Source organism: Micromys minutus (genome assembly GCF_963924665.1).
Source record: "Micromys minutus genome assembly, chromosome: 1".
NCBI lineage: Eukaryota > Metazoa > Chordata > Mammalia > Rodentia > Muridae > Micromys > Micromys minutus.
Genome location: NC_137969.1, coordinates 243,766,710 through 243,793,086, shown reverse-complemented (window position 1 = coordinate 243,793,086; position 26,377 = coordinate 243,766,710). Strand labels below are relative to the sequence as shown.

At 38.5% G+C, this 26,377-nt stretch overlaps 1 protein-coding gene and 1 pseudogene across 3 annotated transcripts in view; one reads left to right on the top strand and one right to left on the bottom strand.

Annotated features, from left to right (window-relative positions):
• The window catches only part of RPS6KA5 (ribosomal protein S6 kinase A5), a 172,800-nt gene that overhangs the window by 16,057 nt on the left and 130,366 nt on the right, over positions 1 to 26,377 (top strand). The window lies entirely within an intron of this gene.
• LOC308417309 (protein diaphanous homolog 3-like) lies at positions 10,482 to 13,887 on the bottom strand (annotated as a pseudogene). The gene has a single exon. The product of its transcript is annotated as a protein diaphanous homolog 3-like (transcript).

Here is a 26,377-nt window from a genome sequence, read left to right as displayed (position 1 = left end):
TTTATCCTTGCTCTTCACCTCTTCACGTCTGAGTTAACTTTTCTAACTCTCTGCCTTGCTGTCCTTAACCTTAGCTTCAGATGTGGAGCAGTCTCCAAAGAGACTAACTCCCACACTTAGGTCAGATACAAACCCTATTTAAGTCTTTTACTATATATCATTTACAGTGGTCATATATGCTTTTTCTTTTTAATGTTCTTTTAACAGATGTTTAAGACCAAAGAGAGGGCCCTAATATGGAAAGACTGTGGTTCTTTGGAGACCATGCAAAGATCCTGTTGAATGGAATGCCTCATGCATTTTTGTTCTTAAGTTTGTGTCATATCTTTCATTATTTCCTCTAGTTCAGTAACTAGACATAAGTCTCAATATAGTTTAACAGGTGATTGTGTTCTTTTTATGGGAGAAAATAGATAACACTCCTGGTCATATATCTGGCAACAGAATAGAAGGCTCATGTGGGGAAGTAGATCTGGGAGGTAGTGAATGAAGCAGGTATGGAAAGGTAGAAAGAAAATAGGCTGAATAAAGGAGAACATGTTAATCTTAAGTCTATTAACAAATCTCAAAATTAAATAGCCTAGTCGCTTTGTCCTAATATACTGCTGGATGATCTCTTGAAGTGTGAACATGAGTTTTTGGCATAGTATGGTCAGAAGTCTCATAGAAGAGAGAAAATTGGAGTGGGCTTAGTATATAAGTCAGGAGAATACACTATCTGTGTTCATAGGAGGGCTCAAAGAAAAAGTCTCACCCAGTTAATTAAGAAGTTCCTGACGAAGCACACAGTCTAGAATTGCTAAGAGATACTATTCTGAAATTGGATTTTCATAGGATTTAGTAATATTCATACAAATGACAGTATTCTTCAATGGAAGAGACAAGAAACTTGTATAGTGTTTACCATTTGTAACAAGGTGGATATAACTTATAACAGACTGGAGTGGAGTAGCATTCAGGATACACTTAGAGATAGGCAGGAAATGGCTGAGAAGTCATGGAAAGCTGCGTACTGCTTGACTACTGTGAATCAGACTTTCGTCTCTGAGGAATATGAATCTTCATCTGGCTTTCATTTGTTGGTTATGGTTGTTTCAAGCCTTGTTCATTTTACAGCAATCATGTTAGTGACAAGAAACAATAGTCTGTCCCTTGAGATCTAGGTAACTTCTTTGTTTCTATTATGCACTAGCAACTATGATCCCTTGTAAACTCAGTAACAAAGGGCAGGAAAGGATTTTCGGTTAGTTGCCTCTTAAGCCCTGTCTCATATCACCCTCACACTCTTCTATTGCAGGTTTTGACTTGGTCTTCCCCAGCAGTGTCTGGTCTCAAGCATGCTCCTTGTACATCTTTTCTTTTCTGCTCTAGGATTTCCCCAGTGCTCACTCAGCAGGAGATAAAGATGGGAGGGTCTGTAAGCATGAAGTGCAGGTAGTGTAGGAAGTTAATGCAAATTCTATAACAACTTTTATCTAGTAGCAGAATCCATTAGAGAAATGTTTCTGTTCTCCATTGCCCACACACTGCTTTGAACATTCCAACCATTCTTCATAGAGTGCGTGCTAGATTAAGCTCCAGTGTTCACAGTAGTGACTATGGTCAGCAAGGACACTTTTATACAACACTTTGGTTTCACCCTCCTTGGTGTTTTACTTCTTCCAATTAAATTACCTATAACACAGTGTTCTCATGTTCCTTTTAAAGGAAGACCCTTTATTTAGACAGGTATAAATGTTATTTGTGTATGTGTGTTTTTCCTTCCTGTCATCCACTCATCTATCCATCCATCCATCCATCCATCCATCCATCCATCCATCCAATAATAGATCAGAAATAAGGGGCTTAGAATGGTGAAAATAATTATCATGCATATCTTTAATTATGTGGTACAGCTTGAGTTCTGAACTGGAGTCATTAGTTTGCTCAACATTCTCAGTGGTCTCATCCTGTTGCCTGTGGGTTAGAATGGTTGTTTATAGTTCACCAGTCTAAACTGGCCAAGTCACGTGCTCAAGACTTTGCTAACTAATTACTTCCGTCCTTTCCCTGTGCTTCTTTGTGGGTGCACCCCCACTGTCTATTTGGAACATGTCTGTATTCTTCTGTTTCTTTGCTGAGTTCAGTCAACCTTCTTTTATTTGTTTCTTTTTGGTTTGTTTGCCTTTCTATTCTTGGTTTTTTTATTTCTTCCTCAGAATTTTTTCTTCATGTCCTAACTGGTTGGTTGAAGATTTTAAATTCAGTTTGTATTCCTGTTTTCTTCATCTGTGTATGCGTTTCTTTCAGAAAGGGTTTCATCAGCTGAAATATGTTGTCGTTTTGTGATGGAATTTTACATCTTTTTCGTGTCTGCTGCCTGCGTTTTTGCTGTTGTTCTCCTTCTCTGCTCCCTCCTTGGAGGGAGCCACAGTGCTTCCATTCATGACTGGGGGGGTACTGGCAGCCTGGCGGGATTGCTGTCTTACTTCCTTTGGATCCTTGATTTTTTTTCTCCTCCACTTTCTCTTTTCTACCATGTATCTGATTTACTTACTGTCAGAAACTGTGCTCCTCCAAGGCTAACCCCTTTCCTAGCTGGTATTTAATCCACCAGCTCTGACCTGTTTTCAGTGTATTGGTATAACGTTGTGCTTGTCTGGACATGGTTTTGTCTCACTTTGTCTAAGTTCTTGGTGCCCTTCTATTCATTCTCAGTGTTGCAAAAGTCTTTCCTCAGTCTCTGCACCCGACTTTTTGTGGAAGGGAACTAACTCCGAAGGAATTCAGCTGTTTTTTCCATGACAAACTATTTGGAGGTTGTGGTATTTTCTGTACTACTGAAGGCATGACCCAGAATTATTTTATTTGTTTTCTATATATTTGTCTGTTTGTTTGTTTTTAGGATGGATGGATGAATAGGCAATTAATAGGTAGTATTAATTGACCTTAAAGTCTAGAAAGCTATTTATACTTTCAAGGCTCTAGTTAAAGTTCTATATTTTCTTCTTTGAAATCTTATTCACTAAATGACTTAGAACAAAGTAGAGACAATTTATGAATGCCACCTCAGTCAGCCATGAATAATGTGGATATTTTGGATCAGATTGATCTTCAATTTAAAAAACTATAGGTAGAAAAGTTAGTTATGTAATGATCAGGCTTTCTTGTCATAATACTAAGGCTGTGGCAGTGTTTGTCAACTGTCCTAATGCTGGACCCTTTAATACAGTTCCTCATGCTGCGGTGACCCCAACCATAAATTATCTGTTACTTCATAATTGTAATTTTGCTACTGTTATGAATCATAGTGTTCATGTCTGTGTTTTCTGATGGTCTTAGGTGATCCCTTTGAAAGGGTCATTTGACCTCAAAGAGGTTGAAACCCACAGGTTGAGAATTGCTAGTCTAAGGTAATAAGATCACCACTTTCTCCTACATAGTTTATAATGTTTATTTTTTAAGATCTAAGGTGCCTTTCATTTTTTTCTTTAATGTTAAGTAGTTAATCTGGAATCTGAAATAGGATTTCTTATACAGTATCTGTAAAAAGACTCTGTAAAAGTACCATTTTAAAAAATCATTTCAATGTATAAATTATGTAATATAGTTTTGTATATGAAATGTATCCTATCTGTCAAAAGGTTGAAAAAAAATCTCATAACCTTGTGAAAATATGAATTTGGTTCTTTTTCTTTTTTCCTTTGCACTGGGTATTTAACCATACTGGACTACTGGGGAAGCTCCCTGTACTGAACTACCAGTGCTAAACTTGGGTTCTTAAATGTATATAGTACTTGGTCTTCCACTTTGGCTTTGAATGTGACTATGCAGGATTATGTGCTTAGTAAATGTGTGTTTTTTTTTTTTTTTTTGGCCTAGAAATATATGGTCTATGATTTTGGTGTTTTTGGTTTTTTGGTAACTGATTTTGAAATGAAAAGCAATGATATGATTATGTATCCTTAGAAAACTGATTATATAAAAATTTAGATTCTTTGCATGCTAATGTTTCTAGTGATAGAAATTTAAGTTTTTATACTTTTTAATTCAAGTTTTCATGGCATTAAAAGAAAACTTGACTTTCCTTCAGATCAACAGATCCACTTAATCAATTTGTTATTTATAACATTCCATTTTATGTTGTTGGCATATTTTGGACACAAAAATCAAGCGAGATTTTGGAAACTCAAGCAAGCGGTCTGTAGATAAGGTTAGTTCTCAGAGCTCTCCAAAGGACTGACTGACTTCAGAAAGCCCTATAGATAAAACACTGTTGTGAGTAGTAGATGTTAGTGTTGGACCCCATGATCTGCTGATGTTTGAGTCAGAAGGAAAATGGCTCTCACATAAATTGGTTCAAAATAGATTTTTTTTTTTAGTTTCCTGTATTCTGAAATTAAGTAAAATAAGGGCAGGGGGGAGGAATAGGATTTATTCTTTTTTTTCTTTTCTTCTTCTTCTTCATTTTTTACTAAAAACAAGTTTACTTTCGTTTGTATAACTGAAAGTGTACCAGTGTGTATGGATTTCTGCATTTGTCCTCTTCAGAAACACAGTGAGCCATGTGAGATTATACATGAAGCAATTCCTTTGGAATAATTTTAGTTCTAATTGACCATATCTCTAATTAACTGCAGTGTTTGGCACTGCCACTTGTCAGTTATTCAAAATTGGGAGTCTTTCTTATCGCTTGCCTTTGCCTATGTAGTCTCATGAAATCATGGTAAATATTCATGTTACTCTGTGTTTCAGAAGATGAAACTAAGTGTAAGGGATTGTTCACACATCTTGTAAGAGGCTAAACTGGATGTGAATCTATAAATCTGGACTTCAGAAATTGTGTTCTGGTTTTTTCATGACTGATTTTGTTTTAGTCCAGCGTCAGAAGAACATAATTGTATTTGTTTATTATCTGCCTGTTTCTCAGTTTATTAATTTTCAGATGGTAGTGGTATCTGGACAGCAGTGCTGGGAATAAGAGGCAAACTCAGTAAGACATTTATCTTCAGGGATTGATACTTTATCTTTTCAATTCAAATTAATTTAATTTATTTTTAAGATAGAGTCTTGTCATGTAGCCTAAGCCTGCCTAGAACTTCTAGTGCTAGGATCACAGGTGTGTGACCATGTCTAATTGGTTGGTTGGTCGGTCTCTTGTCTCTGCCTGTGTACTGGCTGGTTTTGTGTCAACTTGACACAAGCTGGAGTTATCACAGAGAAAGGAGCCTCAGCTGAGGAAATACTTCCATGAAATCCAGCTGTAAGGCATTTTCTCAACTAGTGATCAAGGGGGGAGGGCCCAGTCCATTGTGGGTGGTGCCATCCCTGGGCTGGTAGACCTGGGTTCTATAAGAAAGCAGGTTGAGCAAGCCATGAAAAGCAAGCCAGTAAGTGACATCCCTCCATGGCCTCTGCATCAGCTCCTGCTTCCTGACCTGCATGAGTTCCAGTCCTTACTTCCTCTGGTGATGAACAGCCATGTGGAAGTGTAAGCTGAATAAACCCTTTCCTCCCCAACTTGCTTCTTGGTCATGATATTTTGTGCAGGAATAGAAACCCTGACCAAGACAAATTGGTACCAGGAGTGGGGGTATTCCTGTGACAACCTGACCATGTTTTGGGGAGGACTGTGGAAGGACTTTGGAACTTTGAGCTAGAAGAGCCGTTGGCATATTAAGAGCTCTGGCATGTTCAGTAGGAGTTTGGAAGATAATGTTGAGAACAGTGCAGAAGATGGAGGCCTGGCTTGTGAAATTTCAGAGAGAAGATTAAAGACTCTTTGATTGGGGCTGTTGCTGTTTTGGTTATGAAGATTCTGTGGTTTTGGTTAGCTGGGGCTGAAGAATCAGCTGTGATTAACAAGATACCAAAACTACTAAAGCAAAACCTTTGCGTTGCTGGGACTATTGGTGCTGGTCGGCTGGAGCTGGGAGATTGGTAGCGATTAAGAAGAGACTAGAATCATTGAGGTGAAATCTTCTGGGAACTGTTTTCTGAGCGCACAAGAGGATGTCTTCCAGAGATAGCCAAGGTTGTACCTCATGCTGTGGCTGGACTTGGTAATGTGTAAGAATCACCCAGGTGGTGCTGGTTTTGAAGGAATAAAGGGGTCACGGAGAGCAGCTGAGGCTAGGCACTGTGAGAGGCCATGGAAGACCATTGGTGAAGGTGCATCCTCAGTGGAAATTAGTGCCCCGGGACTGACAATAGTGTTTTGGAGATGCCAGTACCATGAGATGACCACCAAGAACAGCAGCAGCAGTGGAGAACAGGCAGCTGGAGCCTAGAAGACAAAGTGTGTGCTACAAAGGGCAGAGCTGGAGAAGTGACTCAAGCCCTTGGAGGAGCCTAGAAGTTCATAAGTGGATTCACAGACACCGGATGGCTAGAGATTGATTTTGCTTTGACTGTGATTGAGCCCTGATATCTTTCCCTCTTGAAGGAAGAAGAGGAGCCCATAGTTTAGAGACTTTAAATTGTAAAAAGACTTTGGTTTTTAAAAGAGACTGAACATTTTAAAGGTATTGCAATTTTAAAATGTAAGAATTGCTAAAGACTGTGGGACTCTTAAGGTTATCTAGATCTTGGGGATGAACAAGAAAGTAAGGGTTGAAGCTTAATATTGATTTGTTTGCGTGTCAAGTTGACAAGGGGTCAATTGTACTGGCTGGTTTTGTGTCAACTTGACACAAGCTGGAGTTATCACAGAGAAAGGAGCCTCGACTGAAGAAATGCCTCCATGAGATCCAGCTGTAAGGCATTTTCTCAACTAGTGATCAAGGGGGATGGCTCAGCCCATTGTGGGTGGTGCCATCCCTGGGCTGGTAGACCTGGGTTCTATAAGAAAGCAGGCTGAGTAAGCCATGGGAAGCAAGCCAGTAAGTAACATCCCTCTATGGCCTCTGCTTCAGCTTTTGCTTCCTGACCTGCTTGAGTTCCAGTCCTGACTTCCTCTGGTGATGAACAGCGATATGGAAGTGTAAGCTGAATAAACCCTTTCCTCCCCAACTTGCTTCTTGGTCATATTTTGTGCAGGAATAGAAAGAAACCCTCACTAAGACAGTCTGTCTCCCTCAAACTCCTTTTCAGCTCAGATAGCAGGAGAGCTGGTTCATTGTACATGTATTTTTCTTTGCCACAAGTGAGAACAGAAGTAGCCTAGGGTAGAGGTTTAACAGGGGCTATTTAGGTTTTAATCAATGAAGTCTCTCAAAGATGATCATGGGGATGAGCTACTAGTGAAGATCCAGATCCACTGAGGCAAATTGTTAACACTAGAATAAACACTGTATTCCCTGTAGAAACTTATGCATCTTGGAGATGATGGAAGAAAGATGAGACAGTTCCTGGTAAACTAGCTATGCAACCATGGAGGCTTCAGGAGCAGAACTGAGAAACGGTAGAAGCTAGGACACTGGTTCAAATGCTGGTCTCTTAATTTTTTATATTTGTGTGTATATGCATGTACACATACACATGCATTTGACTGCATTTTTATGTGTGTAGTACACATATACAGGTACCTGCTGAGGTAAGAAGAGGGCTCCTCTGGTTCTGGAATTGCAGACAATTGTTGGCTGCTACAAGGGTGCTAGGAACTTCAGTTTAAGAAGTTTAAGAAACGCTCTTAACTTTGCTGGGCCATCTCTCTACCCCATGGTCTCTAGTTCTTATTTTTTGTCTTTGGTTTGACAGATTACTTAGAAATTGTGGATCTTTTCTGAAGACTCCAGTATATATACCCATAAAACTATAAACTTAACATTATCTAATCTTAGCATTACTAATTTAATTGAAACTTACGTATATATCCCTCTGTGTTTATCAGCTTTTTGTTGCAGTGAGTTAAGGTGGTGTCATAGGGTTTCTATTGCCATGGTAAAACACTATGACCAGGGCAACTTGGGAATTGCATGCATGTGGTAGGGGTATTTCAGTTATGTGTCCCATGAACGGAAGTCAGGACAGGAACTCAAGGCAGGAACCTGGAGGCAGGAACTGAAACAGAGACCATCTGAGGTCTTAACTGCTGCTTACTGACTTGCTCTTTATGGCTTGCTCAGCCTGTTTTCATCATACAGCTCAGGAACACTTGGCCAGAGTGCAGATACTGCACAAAGTGGGCTGGGCCCTCCATCATTAACTATTAATCAAGAAAATGCCCCACAAGTTTGCCATATGCCATTCTTATAGAGGCATTTTTCTCAGCTGAGTCTCCTTCTTCCCATATGATCCTAGTTTGTGTCCAATTGACAAAGAACCTAGCCAACAAAATTGGCTTCTTATCATACATAATCATCCACAAAGTTGTTCAACTACAACTTTCCTTTTTTGTTTGTCTCCAAGATCTCAATATCAGCATCACAATATAAAACATCCCATCTTTTATAAGTTCTATACTCTATGAAATGTCCAAAATTTTTTATAAAATTGCAACAAGCTATTGTAACTAGAGGTTCCTATAAAATCAAAAATAAAGTTACTGCAAGTGGAAGAATCAGGGCACAGTCACTATTAAGTCAAATCAAAACCAAATTTAAACACCGTAAAAGGTTAGTGCTTGATGTCTATGACTTACTCAAGATCCTATGGACTCAAAGGGCTCAATCGTCCTTCTCTGCTCTTGGCAGAGCACCAGCTTGACTCAGAGGCTCAGTCTGGCTTTTTTAGAGTGACTATAACCATGCCACATGGTGCCAAGCTTCACCTTCTCTCAATGAACTCGTGGATCCTGGTGGGGCTTCTACTGTAACTGAAGCTGCATCTTCACCAGTGACCTTTCCTGGCCTCTCACAGTGCCAGGCCTCAGCCATTCTCCAAGCTTTCTTCAATGCCTTCAAAACCACTACCATGAAAGACTCTTACATGTTATCAGTTTCATATGTCAGCTTGAGATGTAGCCTTGACTTTCTCTGAACCACACCCCCTCTGTGCTTTCTAGAGGAAATATTCCCAAAAGATTTCAACTCAGTGCTACTGACCGCTTAACCACATTTGATTTCTTAGCCCCAACTGACATAATTCTCAATTCTAAATATCACATGAACAGTCCCAGTAGAGTCTTTAAAGAAGTCCCAAACTTCCCTCTGCTCTTTAACAAGCTAGGCATCCATTGTCAACATGGCCCTCAACATTCTTTTCCAAGATTCTACAGAACAACTCATTAAGCTCAGAACTTTGAATGGCTTTTCCAGCCCAGCGTTCCATAGTCCTTCTACATTCCTTTCCCCCAAACATGGTCATTTCTATTACAGCCAATAGTGTATTCTCTGGTACCAGTGTTTTTATTGTTATGAAAAAAATACCATAATCAAAGCAAGTTGGGGAGGAAAGGGTCTATTCAGGTTACATATCCAGATTACCCAGTTCATTATGAAGGGAAATGAGAGCAGGAACTAGGAGACTGGGACTGAAGCAGAAACCATGGAGGAGCCCTGGTTATTGGGTTGTTCCTCATGGCTTATGTGAGAATTCATTTTTCTGGACATCCAGATCTTGGAGTTCAGTATTTAGCATTTGTATACATAGAATCAGACAAACTCCAACATTTCCCCCTTTTGTCTAATAAAAAGACTCCTTCTCTATAACAATAAACTACATACAGTAAGAACAGTTATGAAAATTATCATGTAATACTTGTTAACAATTTTTAGTCCATTGAATAAAGTATTATCTATCCTATCTTGATGAATTCAGAGTTCTGTACGTAAATAATTTTCTGTTGTAACTCGTATCACTAACCTAAAAATATCGTTTTAGGCCTAAAACAATGTCTTTTGTGTTTGTTTTTTCTTGTCAAAAATAAAAATTTATTCTGTGGGAAATTTCCAAATGGTAATTTTAGTTCAGAGCCATAATACTGAGGGTAAAACTGTTCCCCTTGCTAAGACCAAGGTAGTACTGTGATGCGATGTACATTCCTACTTTAGATTCCAAAATGTACATACATGCGTTTTGCACAGATAGTGCAAACATTACTACTGCATCATTTTCCAGTGTGTCTTCCAGTGTTAGTGTGAGTCCACACTGGTCATCATGGCTCGAACACACACACACTTATGTGTTTCTGATGCTGTATTGGGAACACTTGTGTCAACAACTATGAAATACAGACACCAAGCTTTAGACTGATGTTCTTTCATTAACGTTGAAGTGGGTAAAAATTACTTAGAAAGATTTCATTTTCTTAAGGACTCAGTTGAACACATGGCTGCTTCCTTGCTCTCTAAAGTAACATGTACAATTTAAGTTGGCAAATATAAAATGAATGAATACCAGGAGACAAAAATAAAAGCATTAAAACCCATTACCATCTTGAATGACACAAAACCTTCAAGCATATAGAAAAAGTATTGTGATCGTATATTTAGCTTTACTTTTTCTAATATATATTATAATTTAGAACTATATAAAGTCATTTACATAAAACAACTTTTCAAGTGGTACAGCTGGAAGCATGGCTTGGTGTTTGGCTTAATCATTTTTTTAACCAGTTTAATTTATAAAGCTCGTAATCCTGCCAGCAGGGCTTCAACTGCAGGAATGGATTCGCTTTTAGAAACAGAGCCAAGAAGTTCCATTTCCTTTTTTCTGCTGCTTTCTGCAGCACACACAGGCTTTCTTCTCTACCACCTTGACCCTCCCTGTAGACGTACAGTGTCTAGTTTATAAATAAGCTCCTTGGCGACCGGAGTCCTGGTGGAGTTGCAATTGATACTATGTTATGGACGTGACCCTTTTGTCAACTGCATTTTTTGATTTTCATGGTTACAAACTTTGAGAACAGGCCTCTGAGACATTGGACTGAGACTCTGCTGAATATCTTTCAGCTTTGGTGTCCTTTTTCTTCAGTCTCGGAAGGGAGCCCCTGACTGCAAGGCCTCCAGCAGACTGTCCATCACGCCTGTCTCATTACCCTCAGTTTTCATTCCTAGTAAGTGCCTTTTCTCTTGCTGGCATTAAAGTCATTCTTTCTCTGCCTGCTCTTTTGCTATCCTGGCCCGTTTGTCCTTTTCTGCTGCTTCTCTTTTTTTGATGTTTTCCTTTAATGCTTGCATAAATGATGTTCTGAAGTTGTTCAGGTCATTAAAAAACTCTTCCACAGAAGCCAGCATAGTATCCCATTACACTTTGGTACAATTGTGTAATGTTGTTGAGTAGCGTGGAGAGTTTTTCATACCGCTTTTTCATACTGATAACAAAGCTGGACATCTTTATCACAAACCTGTCATGCACGTCCTCAGGAGGGGGAAAGGTTTCCAAATTCTTCTCAAGCTGTTGAAGCTGCCTTCCCATCTGCTTCAAGTTCTTTTCCAGCATTTCTGCAGAGACTCTACTAGCTTTGTCTAAATGTGCCAAATCATCCACAAAGTGAAGGATGTCTGGATGCTTTTCTTCACATACGTCTACCAGGAAATGGAGGAGTGTTGTTTTCTGATCTGCAGATTTTGTGTCCTTTAGTTTACAGAGAGACCTATGTCAAATCTGAAGGTTTGAACATTCCGGGAGCCAGCATTCATGTAGTTTCCCATTAGCAACACAAGTTCCAGCAACTTGCTAAAGCTTTTGCTCTTCTTGATCTCTTCGCAGGCAGTGCTGACAGCCATGATGTCAGGTTTGATGTTGTTCACCTGCTCTTCAGATTGCAGCTTAAAGAGAATAGCGTTGAGCCGTGGCCGGAGTCTCCGCACATTGCTCATCACAACAGCGAACTGCTTAGGCTCACATAAACTCATAGTCACTTGTAAACCGGGACAGTGCCTTCAATTGCTCTTCATCAGGAAGGTGCTTTACGTTTTGAATCATAGACTCTGACAAACGTGTTTCATCCACTTCCAATGTCATCGTCCTGATTTTCTCATGGCACCTGGAGGGAGCTCAAAAAGATTGAAAGGTTCTGAGCAATTTTAGGATCTAAAAACTTAGGTTCCTTCATTCTCTTCTTAATAACTTTCTTCTCATCAAAATCATTTATTTGTATTCCTTTTTTCTCTTTTTCTTGGCAACAAAATGTGTTCTCAAGTTTGCAAAGCAAATCCCTATTTTTATACTTATTTTCATTTACTTTTATCCAGAAACAGTTCTGAGACATTTCTTTTGGCCCGATCTTTAACCAGTTTAATCTTCTCATGCTGATTTCAGGTTTAAATTCTTTCTTTGGTTTCTACCCAAATGGCAGGTTTAATGAAATAGAGCTTTACCCACCGAAAAATCCCAGGGGAGGTGGTAGTGGTACTGGGCCACCACATGGCATGGCCATTCATGGAAGTGGTGGAGGTGATGGAGGAGGGGACAGTGGGGGAGGTGACACTTCTACACCAAGTGCTGGTGGGGCGGGAGGAAAGGCTGAAGGGCCAGGCTCACCTTCTGCTGAAGTTTGCAAAGGAATTTTATGCCAGGCGGCAAGGCACCAAACTGGGATTTAAAAGCTTGTAACTCTGCTTTGAGCTCATTAATCTTTGCCTCTTTTTTTCTGCAATTGAGCCTGGGTGTTTTTTTTTTTTTTTTTTTTTTGGTGGTCAGTATACTCTTTTTTGCAAACTTCTTGCTATGCTCTGATGTTTTCTCTTCCCATTCTTCTAGTTTTGCCTGATCTATGCAAACATCTACAAACTACTTAAGTCCAAATGTAGTCTTTTTCTGTATGTGAAGTTGGGGTCCATTCTATCTCTATGCAATGCAATCTGTGACACACACTGGTCAATTAATTTGAAGTACTGCTGTCTTATAAAACGATTATTTCGAATGAGCAGAAGATGCTGAAGAATAGAAACAAAATGCCCCTCTGCTCTAGTTTCCTTAACTGTGTCCCATATGATGCTGTAGACGTCAGATGCTTTATCAAGTTCAGCTCTGATGTCTTCAAGGCGATGGGAGGACTCGCTCAAACCTTCTTCTTTGTGCTTATCAAAGACTTTAAGTTGTATATCGGTGCCATCATTCTTAATACCCTTTAAGTTTGGCAATATGTCTTTCAATCCACAATGCATACATTCATTTCGGAGGTGAAGCCTGAAGTCCAAATCATCAGGAGATGTAACAAGGGCATTTATGAGCTGCATACAAGCTACTTGCAGTTGCACTGAATTATGCTGGAGGCCTTCCACAATGGGAAAAAACCTATCAATTTTTCTTTCTTCTCTAGCTGAAGTCAAGGCTTCTAACATTTCTTCAAGGATGCTTTCCTCCCCGAAATGCACACTGCAGAAGAAGCTTCACCACATCTGCCATCATACTGGGCCGCTTGGGATCCATGGTGTTGCCAACGAGGAAAGACTCCTCTTGTCACTCATTCTTTCTAAGCCATTCTGTGTGTTCACCAAGGCTCTCAGATACTGGATGACTTTGTGCTGAGTCTTCTTCACAACTTTTTCTTGGGTTTGCTCATTAATTAGTTTTCCCAAAATGCCCAGTAACAACCCAAGTCCCTCGTGTCCAGAGTTTGTACCCAACTCACAGGATTACTGGTTATAGATACTCGGAGTGACTCCAGATATGTGAAAAGTCTCTCGTCTCTGTACCCCATTTTCAGCTCATGGATCAATTCCTGAGGTGATCTGTTGGCTACTTCTAAGACTTCCTGTCTTCGAAGTAGTATTAATGTACTGCATCACCATTTCTTTTTTGATACTGAAGTCTTTTTTCCTGCAATGGTGCCTTTTTATCTTCATTTAAATTCATATTTTCTATCATCTTCTCAAAAAGTTTCAAGACTTCATTCTCTGACAGCAGCTTTGGGTTGTTTTCCCCTGTCTCTGAAGACATTGATGAGCAGTCACTGCTTCCAGACAGTCTTCAGATGGGGAAGAGGAGGTCTCTCCTTCTTGCCCCTGTAATTCTTAGGCTGGCAAATTTGTCCAGCATATCATCTATCAGTGTTCTAATATTTAAATGCAGTTTGGGGAGCTTCTCCCTGGGCTTGTAGGGGCAAACGGGCAGCAGGCCCTTCCTCCGGGGTACCTTGCAATCTCAGTGGAGAGTCTGTTCCCGGTGCCTCTCCATCTTCCCGGATCTTAGTTGTGATCAGATCTCCTAAAACAACTTAAATCTCTTAACAACTTATGTTTAATTGTGAGACTATAACTATCTAGTCTTCAACCCCGTCAGAGACTTGATAAAGAATAAATATGACCTGAGTGAGCAGCTTCCATAAGTACAGAAATGACAGGACCAGGCTTATCAGTTTTGGACGGCATTCTGTCTGCCATGGAAGCAAGAGCAGCTTTTGCCCAGTGGCAGCTTGCCACATTTAAAAACAAACTTCCTAAGAAGGTTCTCTGGTGCTCATCATCTTTTTTGAAGTGGAATGGGGATGCTGCCAGGAACAGATCTGTCTCATAGTCAAAAAAGGCATTTTATTAATAAACTTTATTTATTAATAATGTTATTTATTAACATTTTTGAATGCCATATTTTGTGGATCTCGGAGGCTTTAATTTTTAAGACCATTTATCTATCAATAGTATATCTAAATAGGCAAACCTTGTTTTTATCTATTTACTATCTGTTCAACCTAGGAAGCATATTTTGTGATAAATTAGTATAGTATCTAGCATGACCACAACTTTGTTTTATATAATTTTACTCATTAAAATTTGGGTTATTTGAATTGTATTTGATAAGTTCTTTGTGTTATGTACAGCATAATGCTATATTCTTATGCTTATCTATAATGTTGTAGGTATATTTTATTCATTTTATGGTTTTCTATTGTTATATGTATGAAGACTGCAATTTAATTGATTATCCAGTCAGTGGATATTTTAGCCGTTTTCTTTTTTGTGTTAAAACCAGTACTGCTGTGAACATTGTTTGCTATATTTCCTGATACATGCATGTTAAGAGTTTTTCTTATGATAACACATTTGTTCTCTTTAGTTATTATTTTGTTCTATTACTATTGTTATCTTTTTGTTATTTATGTCTCTGGCTGGTCTAGAACTCACTGTATAGACCTGGCTGTCTTTGTATTGCCTAGTGTTAGAATTATAGATGTGACACTACTTCAAACTCTGTTCAGAACTTTTTATTGTCAGATTAAAAAGTGATCTTTGATTGAACATGTAGCTCAATTGGTAGAATGTTTGCCTAGGATACAAGAAACCCTAGATTTTATCTCTCTCACTACATAAACCAAGTGTGGTAGGTAGCACATGCCTGTAATTGTAACATTCAGGCTATAAAGGCAAGAGGATCAAAATTCAGGGATATTCTCTGCTAAGTGCTATTTATGGAGTTCAGTGCTAGCCTGAAATCCTGCCTCAAAAACCAAAACCAAAACACCCCCCAAACTCCCGCCTGTAAAGTGTGAATATCACTGTTCTTATGTTGTTGGAATTTATATTTGCTGGGTTACTACTAAAGAGATCATTTTCCACACTTATTTGACTTTAAATATCTTTATAATTTTTTCTTTGGGTGTCTTTTGTTTTTTTTTCTATGATGTCACTGCTTTTCCCAATGGGAGTTCTTGATACATTCTGAATAGTAATCCCTTGTCAATGTAGAGACTTTTCCTTTGCTTAGGAAGCTTTCTATGTCTACTACAGATTATGTTATTTCTTTGTCAGGATATATGTTTCTCTAAGAGTCAGTTAGTTCTTCAGGGCCCAGAGCAGTCAACAGATGGAAAGCAGTCAGCTGGAGGCTCTTCTCCTCCAGTTGTCTCACATATGCATTGAGCTTTAATAGGACAGAGTCATGGAGCCATCTGGGCAATGAAACTGAGCAGCTTACATGTAAAGTATTTTAGGTCTGGTGCATTAGTTGTCAGTATAATTTTATTAAAACCTTTTGTTCCTTTTAAGATTTGACAGTTTTTCAGTTGAGACTTTTCTGTGACGTTGGGTTTATGAAGACTTGGAATATAACTTTTAGATAAGCCATGTTGGTCATGTAGAATTAACGAAAAATAAACTTTTTTTAAGCTGTTAAACATTTAGGCTAATATATAATGGTACTTTAACTTAAATGATTTTGAGAGATCTCCTGTGAGGAAGGCTTGATAGGAAGCTTTTCAGAATGATTTTCTAGAACTTTTGCTGTTCTAGAGGGTCCACTATATTATTAAGAACAAGGAAAGTATTCTATTTTCACTGAGGTTCAGATGGATAAAGGACCCTGATTTTAAACCTTCGAAACAATACTTAGAGACCAACTTGGAAGCTTCTAATTTGCCTTGGGAATTTTAGGAACATCAGAAATTATACATTAATAGTGAACAAAGGACAGATATTAGGTCTAGAGAATGACAATTTCATGTTACAAATTGTTCATACCCCATACATAATACTGATATTACCATACTTTCACTATTGTTGAGAAAGAAGGAAATGCACTATAATCTTTAGATTACTTATTATTAGGTAAAGTAAAATAGCACAAATTCCATAGACCCTGTAATTCAAAGTCCTGTGTGGGGCAGAGTAGAGGAAGGTGTTTTTAAGCAACACTGGGAAAAAAAAAAGAGGGAAAAGGCCCCTTAATTTAGACCAAAAACAAAGCAAACAAGCAAACAAGCCCTAAAAAACATCAGTGGTGTGTACCAAGATACTCAGCTCCAGTTTGGGACTTGAAGTCTTGCAGGGTTAGCTAAGGAAAGGGGCATGATAGTAAGGTGAGCCGGGCTGACAGCTCCAGGGAATACTGCTTCTAGGTAAGAACTAGATAAATACAAGCAGGTGGACAATTTGACCAGAAATTTGGAAAATTCTGGAAAATTTGGAAATTTGACCAGAAAAAAATGGAATGATTAGATTTTTCAAAAATAAGAAAAATTATATACCGGGCCTTAGTTATCTCCTAGGCCAAGTAACCTTTACTGAATGGATAGAGATACAGACCTTTAAAAATGTGTTTTTTATGCCTGTGCACGCACACAACATACACAATCCATAGTACAAGTATGACAGAGCACACTTTGTAAGAGTTGGTTCCTTCCTTTTACTGTGCAGGTCCTGGGAATCAAGCTCATGTTGTCGTGCTTGGCTAGTACCTATACTCGCTGGGCCTTCTCACCAGGCTGCACTGGTAGAAAGAAACCTTTTATGTTCACAACCCTGAGCACTGAGTGATTGCAAATAGGAAAAAAAACCCTATTGTAATAATAAACCAGAAAATACTAGTCTAAACAGGTTTCCACACTGTGCAGATAAAAACAAGAACATATTGAATAAATATCTTCAGGCAAGAATTAGGTGATGATAAAAACAAGAACATGCTAAAAAAGAAATATTTTTATATAAAAAAAAGAAAATGCAGTGAGAATAAGCTGGATTCTGTAAAAATGAATAAGGAAAAGACAAATGACAGCTATGTTTATATAGTCTCCAAGGAAGAACAGATAATAGATCCCAGTACAGTTTTAATACAGATGTTAAAAAAACAAGGGAACATTGCTTTTAAAAAATAGGGGCTATAGAGATGTCTCAGTGGTTAAGAACACTGACTGCTCTTCCAGAGGTCCTGAGTTCAATTCCCAGCAACCACATGGTGGCTCACAACCATCTGTAATGGGATCCGATGCCCTCTTCTGGTGTGTCTGAAGACAGCTACAGTGTACTTATATACATAAAAATAAATAATTCTTAAAAAAAAAAAAAACCAGTAAGACAAAAGGCATTTTTCCCCAGAGGGAAAAATTATTGAAATGGATAAAAGTAAACGATCTAACACAGTCACAGCAGGGAGCAAAGTAAACTGTCCAAGAAAATAATCCCAGGAGTCAAAGACGACTTAATGGTTAGAAGGAGTGTAGAACATGAATTCTCAAATGCCTAATGTCTTTCTTCTTTAACCACCACCTGTGTCCTCTAGTTGCTGGTGATTCTTGAAAGGACAGGCTTTTATATATAAACGTGAGTATTCTTGGTATGATTCATATTCTGTTGCCTCAACATCATTCAGTTAGATCATGACTCCTGCACTCATAGTCTTATTTGGTCAGGATAAGCAGGCCATATGCTTATTTGTTCATTGGAGATGCCTTATGCCACTGTACAAGTTTAATGTCAAAGAATTTCATACCCAAATGGAGGAGATTTAAAGCAAAGTTCTCCATCCAATGTTATTGGCTGCTAAGCTTGGAATGAGTGGAAGAGTTGGAAAATCACTGTTTTGTACTCATTAGGCTAAAGACTGGCTTGGGTAAGAATCATCAATGAATATCAAATCCAGGTCTGGAGATTTGGCGATTGTGGCATTTTGCATATACTTGGCCCATGGGAAGAAGCACTACTAGGAGGTGTGGCCTTGTTAGAAGTGCATCACTGTGGTGATGGACTTTGAAGCTCCACCCAGTGCAGAAGATACCCTCCTCCTAGTTGCCTGAAAGATAGCCTGCTGGTTGCCTTTGGAACAAGATGTAGAACTCTCAGCTCCTCCAGCGCCATGCCTGCCTGAACACTGTTATGCTTCTGCCATGATGATAATGGACTGAACCTCTGAGCCAACCCCAATTAAATACTGTCCTTTATAAGGGTTGCCTAGTCATGCTATCTCTTCACAGCAATAGAAACTCTAAGACAGTGATGAATAGGGTATTTTAATGGTCTTACAGTGTCTCCAAACAGGTTGCTTATTATATGGGGAGAATTAATACCAACATAATGTGGCCCGGACAGCGTTTGGCCTTGGCCTGGGTGAGCAAAACTAACATTAGACAGTCTACCATTAGATGCTACTGGCTGTGATAACACTGAGAAGCATGTTACTTAAGTACTGGACACTTATAACCCAAATTCTGAGGAAATGTCAGACTAAATTTTAGACAAGCCATAATCTAGGCCACTATTCTTTAAGAAGTTAGTCGCAAGAAACAAAATTTGAAAACCTCTGTCAGGTGAAATGTGACAAAATAAAGGAATTGTGCAGCAGTTCCTGAAAATGCTGTAGAGGGTATATAGTTGGTCTAGGACACTTAATGGTAAACACAGTTTATTTTACCTACACATATGATCTACAGATAATGATGTGAAGTCCACTAATGGTCATACTTTGGATTTTTTATTTCACTCTGTTCCCTGGGTAGTGATAAGTGATTCAATTCTGTCTTCTGATGCTAGGCAGCTGTTAAGAGCCAATCTTTGTAAAATCTCAGCCAGCTCGAACCCAGGAGGGGAATCCTTTGATTTTCTGACGTATGCTGTATTGTTAAGGTAGAGTGTAAAGCAGGCTGTGTGTATTCAGGACAGTGGGGTGTTTTTGACTTCAGACAGGTTTATTAAGAACATAAGCCTATTGCAAGTCAAGAAGCATCACTGTAGTATAGATACTGCCCTCACAGTAACTTTCCTTTTATTATCAACTGTAACAGGGATAGCGGATACTGTCCACCTAAAATCTGTGGTCAGCCCCCTTTCCTCATGCTACTGTTCTCATTTTTGTGCACTCATTTTGTCTTTGCTGTTGTGCCCTAGTTTGGATGGGGCTTGCTAGCCCCCCTTTATTCTGACAAGAGGCCTCAATTTACTTAGTGCTGAGGACTGCAGTCACAGTGCCTTCACTACCTGCCAGGGTTTCCCTCAGCTTCTGTGAACCCTCAGAACTATTCTGTACCATTTCTTTTCTGTACTGCATGGATTCAGATACCACAGGTCTCTTAGTGGTAGGAAAAACAATCAAACTCCAGATAATGCTTTCTAGACTTCAGCGAAGAGGTGTGAAGAAACGAAGAGGCAACAACAGCAGCACTGGCATCTGTCTGCATTACCCTCTCCTGCTTCTGGCCTGGGCTCCAGCTACAGTCCATACTCAGGGTGCTCCCTGCCATTGGACAGGAGCATGGCATTAAGGTAGTACCCAGAGGGGAGTTTCCTCTGGTCAAGAGATTCTGCTGCCTTCTGTGATGTTTTGCATTCCTGGCTGTGTCTTGTGTTTCATGTATCGACACACTCTGCATGTAATTATACAGGCTACCAACTGTTCCAGCATCCTGAATGTTTACTTGTATCTGGTGTTCTACTAAGCACTGGGAGAAATAAAACAGATCCCCAGAGTCCAGGAACCACTGAGTTTACAGCAGATACTTAGGACTATTTACACTCAACTATTTACCCTTTATTTACACTCAACACAGTGATCATCAGATCTGAACATTAGGACGTTTCAAGTAAATAGTCTACTGATGATCATAAGAAAGGACCTGAAAGTTTGGTGATGTCATACTGCTGAGGGTAGAAGAAAAAACCTGAGAGTCAGGAGAAACAGAAAATCATGAAGACAGCAGAAGATTACAAGACTGGGAGTGTTTACTGAGGATAGACCCGGGTCGCCAGGAACAAGGGGCAAACGAGCCAGAACACCACCAGGAAGGAACCAGCTTGGGAGAGAATGTGTGTGAGTCTGGAAGACTTTAAGTAGATTAATAAAATGGTTGGTCGTGCCTTAGAAAGACTAGAAGCTATAGCGTAGAAGAACAGCTGGATCTAAGGTAGAACCAGCACACTGTGCACTGATTAATACAACAGTAAATGCACAGTGGCAAGGCTGCAACAGGCCCCAGGAAGAAGGAAAAGAGAAGAAAAGGAAATTCCTTAAACACATTATTTAACCATTTCTGCACTGAAGAAGACATTGGGATTACTGATTACTATCTTCTAACGAACTGCACTCTGTTCATTCCACTAAGGCAGTCATTGATAATCCTTAATCGATCCTAAGATCCTATAAAGTACTAGGGATTAACAAAACAGTTGCTTATTAAAGTATTATTTTTATATGTTGCAAGCTTTTGTGGCTTTGCTTTAATGGTGTGATTTAATAAGGTGTAGCTTTATGCATATGCTTAGATCCAGTGAACATAAACTTTATGAGCTTAGAAAGACATGAAATGTATATAGCATTTCAAAATGAAGATCGCCTGTCAGCAGTAAATCATTTACTGTAATCAGATAACTTGGTATCTTGTAGCTATTATAAGACACAACTTTATTTAAGAAAACTTTATATTTAGTTACTGCATTTTCTGTCTGTGCAATGTTACTGTGCTCTAAATACTTAAAAAAATATTTTTAAAAAGATAATTTAGGGAACAATACTCCAAATCAAAAGGAATGTGTAGAGATGTTCAAGAACTTTATTTTTCTATTGTTAGCTCATGAATTATTAACCATTTGAAATGTAGATTACAGATAGCCGTGCCTCAGATATGAATCTAGAATAGATACAGAAGAGATCTGCCCTATTTATACTTAACACAGCATTTCTTTTTAAATTCAGATTTTTATTTGCAACAGAAATCATACTTTAGTATCTGGCAAGTAAAAATTAGCCTTTTCACAAATGGCAAATTCATTAAAACAAGACATGTATATCAGCTTCCGAAGTACTACCAAAATTGTTTTTATTTATTTTATACATATTTTGAGTGTTTTCATGTAAAATATGAGTTTTTAAGAGTCCCAAGTAATGTTCCTGAGGATCGAGTTTCAGCTTGAGACATGAAAGGGCAGCAGCCTTTTGTCCCATCTGAGTTATAACCTAGCATTTCTACTCCAGCTCAGGTGTCACCTCTGCACTCAGTTCTCTGCATGGTGAGAAAATACTTTATCAACACCCCTTTCTTTTGCTTTTTTTCAGACTACATGCTGTGAATAGAGCCAATTCGAATTCTATTGGTACTAAATGTAGCAATCTTGAATCACATGTTAGTTTGGAATAATTTGTGCTTACAGCTCTGAAACTTTCAAAGGGCTATCTACAGCTCATTTGTTAACAATAATCCTACTTTAAAATGTTAATTTTAGGGCTGGAGAGATGGCTCAGCAGTTAAGAGCACTGGCTGCTCTTCCAGAGGTCCTGAGTTCAAATCCCAGCAACCACATGGTGACTCACAACTATCTGTAATGAGATTGGATGCCCGCTCCTGGTGTGCACAACGACAGCTAGTGTATTCATAAAATAAATAAACAGATCTTTAAAAACTGTTAATTTTAATAATCTGAAGCTGTGAAAACCAGGGACCAAAGAAACTAGATGTCTAGTATGTACCCTCCTTCTCACCTCAGTTCCACTGTCAACCAAACTCATGTTCTAGCTCCAGTTTTTTCTCTTCAGAGAGTCAAATTGGTAAGGTTATAGGCACAGGCACCCCTACTTTTCCTATTTCAGGCTTTGTCTGAACTCTAAAACCACTTAAGCAGTGTTAATGCTAGCACAGTGCTGCCCTGCAGTAAGTTATAGGTCTTTGTGTTTCTAAACACAGGTATGATATACAGTAGTCAATTAAAAGTTTATGTTAAAAGAACTAACTTCCAAAGATGCAAAAGTAGTCGGATAACTTGCAAATTTATAAACTTTGATTAATTCATAATATAAAAAGAATCATGTATTATATTTACCCTTATTTGTTTGTTTATGTTTTAAGACAAGGTCTCTAGTTCAGACTGTTCTTTTATCTGACATTGGCCTTGAACTCCACGTCCTCTTGCTTCCCCCTTCCAAGCACTGGAATTATAAGCATGTACCACCATGTGCAGCTGTTCCTCCTAATTGTTAACATTGTACATTGTTTATCTTTTTTTCTCATTTATATATAAGAGCTCATACATATGCAAACATTTACAGTCAACACTATATTAGTTTTTGGATCTAAGTACCCAGACAGAGGTCAAGCATCATAGACTTGTTGTGAACATAATATTTAAATTGGTAGGTTTCAAGTTAAAACCCTGGTAGGTTTCAGGGGTAGGCTTCCCTTCACAAAGGTAGGCATTTGTAGCTGCATCCTGTCATGAAATGAAAGTTGTATGTTGAGCCAAGCAAGTAATGAAGCTACCGTTATGTTACATGAAGTGGCCTAAATACCCATGTTTCTCATTCCTGTTAAATTGGTGTCTTCTCTCTTCCTGTGCCTATGATCTCATGAACAATCCTTTAATGGTTAATTGACAGAGGAATAGAACATTTAGGCATAGCTTATGTTTTTGCATGATACTCAGGTACCACATCAAAGGGGGTATTTGTAGCTTTAACACTTCTGTCTGAGACATCTCTGAGGAGCAGTAGTGAAGGGATTTTAGGTGTGGGGCACTTTTGAGTAATGTATATGGATTTTTACTTTGCTTAGAAGGAATAATGGTTGTATGGGTGATTCTACACTAATGTGTAGACTGTATAACCATTAATCTGGCTAGCTTAGCAGGTTAGTTGGAACACCATTAGAAAGCAGAGACTAGGAAGCCTGGCAAGTATGCAGCCTACTTACAGCAGAGACCAGCACTAAAACCAATACAACAGTGCTCAGGTGATAAGGAACTAGCTAATAGCAGTTTGATAGCATTGGACTGCATATATTGTGGAAGGGTCAGTATTTGTTCTTACTGGACCCTAGTTTCATCTCCATTGTGTTGACAGATAGCCACTTAAGGGAGAAAGGAGTTTGTTTCAGCTTACAGGTCAAAGTTACAGTCTATCATTAGAGTTACAGCAAGGGAAGTCAGGTCAGGAACTTCAAACAACTATCACATCTAGTGTAGAGCTGAGAGGCGGGAAATGCATACACAGGCTCACTGGTTTCCTTTTGCTCAGCTGGATAGCTTCCATTTGTAAACAGTTTAGGACCCCTGCCTAGAATACTGAAGCATCCTGTTAAGAATCCTAAAAAGAAAGAACCGCCCTGAGTCAGGGTGTCTCAGTCCTCACTCACGCGCATCATTCTGCTGCCTCTGACCTCAGCACTACCTCTCTTTATTGATGTTTTCTCTTTGCTGACATTCAGGTGGTGGCTAGTTTTATAACTTCTTTTTGTGCCACCTCTTCCTCTTGCCTTATAACTCCAGGTAATAACGATAGGTTTTGTTTATTAGGTAGTGTGTGTGTGTGTGTGTGTGTGTGTGTGTGTGTGTGTGTGAAAGGTTTTTCTTACTTTAAGTTTTAGCTCTAGGCTCATCCTTATAGCTCTGTTCAGATGTCTTCACAGAACTTTAGTTTCTCATCTAGGATGAGCACACCAGCCTGTTGGGATGTTCTGCTATCATTTCAGTATTGAAACTCCAGAACTTCCTTTTTACCCTTAACACAGCTATTCACCAAACCTACATTTCTTGTACTTTGCTGTGGGACTCTGTTAGTCTGTTTGGGCTATAGCAGAATAGCTAATTGTTTCTCATAAATAGAATTTGTTCAAAATAAAAAAGTTCAAGATCAAAGCACTGGCAGAATAGGTGTTCAGTAAGAGCTCTCCAGCACAGGGAGCCCTTCTTGCTATGCCCTCACATAGGCTCTTTCAAGCTTCTATGTAAGGATAAGTACCTCACTCAGAAGGGTGGAGCCCTAATCACTTCTTAAGAGCACCATCACTTAGTACCATCACATTTGGGATTAGATTTCCACATTTGTTTTTATTTTTTTAAAGGTAGGCAAATATTCAGCCCATAGCTGAAGCCAGTAGAGAAAAATGGCTGAGGAAGTATTTCCGTAGAAAGATATTAAGTCCTTTGAGTGTATGCCAAGAAGTGGTCTAGTTGTTTACGTTAGATGCTCTTTTAGCTTTTTTTTTTTTTTTTTTAAAAAAAAAAAAAAAAAAACTCTCCACACTGATCCCATTGTGGCAGTACCCACCACAGGATTTCAGAGTCTTTGAAAGTGATGATCAGATGTGTACTTTTTGTAGTTTTAGCACACAAGGCAGTTATTCGGTGGTTTTGTGTTTGAACTGAACATTACACGGATTCTTGGATTCATTCTTTCCTCCTCATTCTAGTTGTATTCAGGCCAGACTCCTGCTCAGATACATACAGCTTGTTTCAAGAACCCTGCCATCTTTCAACTTTGAGGTGTTCTTTGCTTGTAGCTCCATAGTATACTATTGCCAGAGAATTTTTCCTGAAGCATTATTTTTAGCATGTTAAAAGCTGTTATTACTTACAGATTTAATTAAGATCAATTAGTTGGACTTTCTAGGTATTAAGTCAGCTAGTCTCATGTGCCTTTTTTTATACTGTAAAACTTTCCCATATAATATACTTAATGAAAACTGCCTCCCTCTCATCTATTAGGGAAATAATTACTCCTACCTCGTGCTTCCTTCTGGCATCTCTCTCACCTATAATTCCTCAGTCATTCCTCAACCTCTTTATAGTGCAAAGAGCAGAATCTAGGGCCTGGATACATGTTAAACAAATAGTCTACTGATGAACTGTACCCCTTCAGACCAACCCCACACACTAGGAATTTGTGAACTTTTCTAAAATGGGTGGCTGAGGGATGTATATTGACAATGACATTTCTGACTAGTTCCGTGTGATAATAATACTTGACATGTTATAGAGCCCATTAGCTTACTGACTTATACTTCTCATATAGTCATGCAAATTTACTATAGGATTAACTCGTTAACTAAATCGGGGTTCTAATCATATAGCATGAAACATTAGAAATGGCTTCAAAACCATCATTATTCTTATTTCTACTTGAATTTGAATTTTCAGGAGCACATTTAAAAAAATTAAGTCTCTTTTTAGCTTTAACGTAAGTAAGTATAATCAAATGGATGTAATCAAATAATTTTAGCACATTGGATTACATGTGTTTAGCAGAAACTATGGCAACAGAATGAAAAATGTGTTTTAGTGATTGTTTTTCCTCAAGAGTGGAGAATTCTGAGTTAAACATTTACAACTTATGAAAAAGACTATGGGTGATAGGTATTATAAATTATATTTGATAATTGAATTGTCTAGAAAGTTGGATTAAGAAACTCTTCATTAGTCACAGTTTCGTGGCTGAAATATGCCATGAAGAATATGGTAAAAATTACTGACACTTATTTTTGATGTATGGAGTTATGATGTATTTCAAAGATCTATTTAATTATTTTTAACTTTTACATTTATTTCTATATTGGTGTTGTGTATATGTATATGAGTGTGTGTGTGCATGCAAGCAAATGCCTAAAGAAAACAGGATGTCAGATCCCTTGGAGCTGGAGTTAACAGGTCGTTGTGAGTTCCTAACAAGGGTGCTGATAACCAAACTTGGGTCCTCTTAAGAGCAGCACATGTTCTTAACTGCTGGCCAGTCTCTCAAATGTACTTTAAACTTGCTTTGTTAAGCAGTGATCCTAGATAATAAAAATTATTTAAATATGGGGTGAAAGTTTTTTTTTAATTGATGCTTTTTAAATTACTGATGGTTTTTAAAATCAGCTTTGATCTTATAGCTACCAAGATGGCTATAAAAATAAAATAAAGTAAAATAGCAAGTGCTGGTTAGTCATGGAGAAATTGACCTTGTGCAGTATTCCTGGGAATTTAAAAGCTATGTAACAGCTTTGATGGAAAATAATGTGGAAATTCCTTTAAAAAAGAAGTTAAAAACAGAATTACCAGTTGTACTTCTACTTTTCCTAAGATTTCTGTCTATATAATATTTGAAAGCAGTATCCATGTTCATAGCT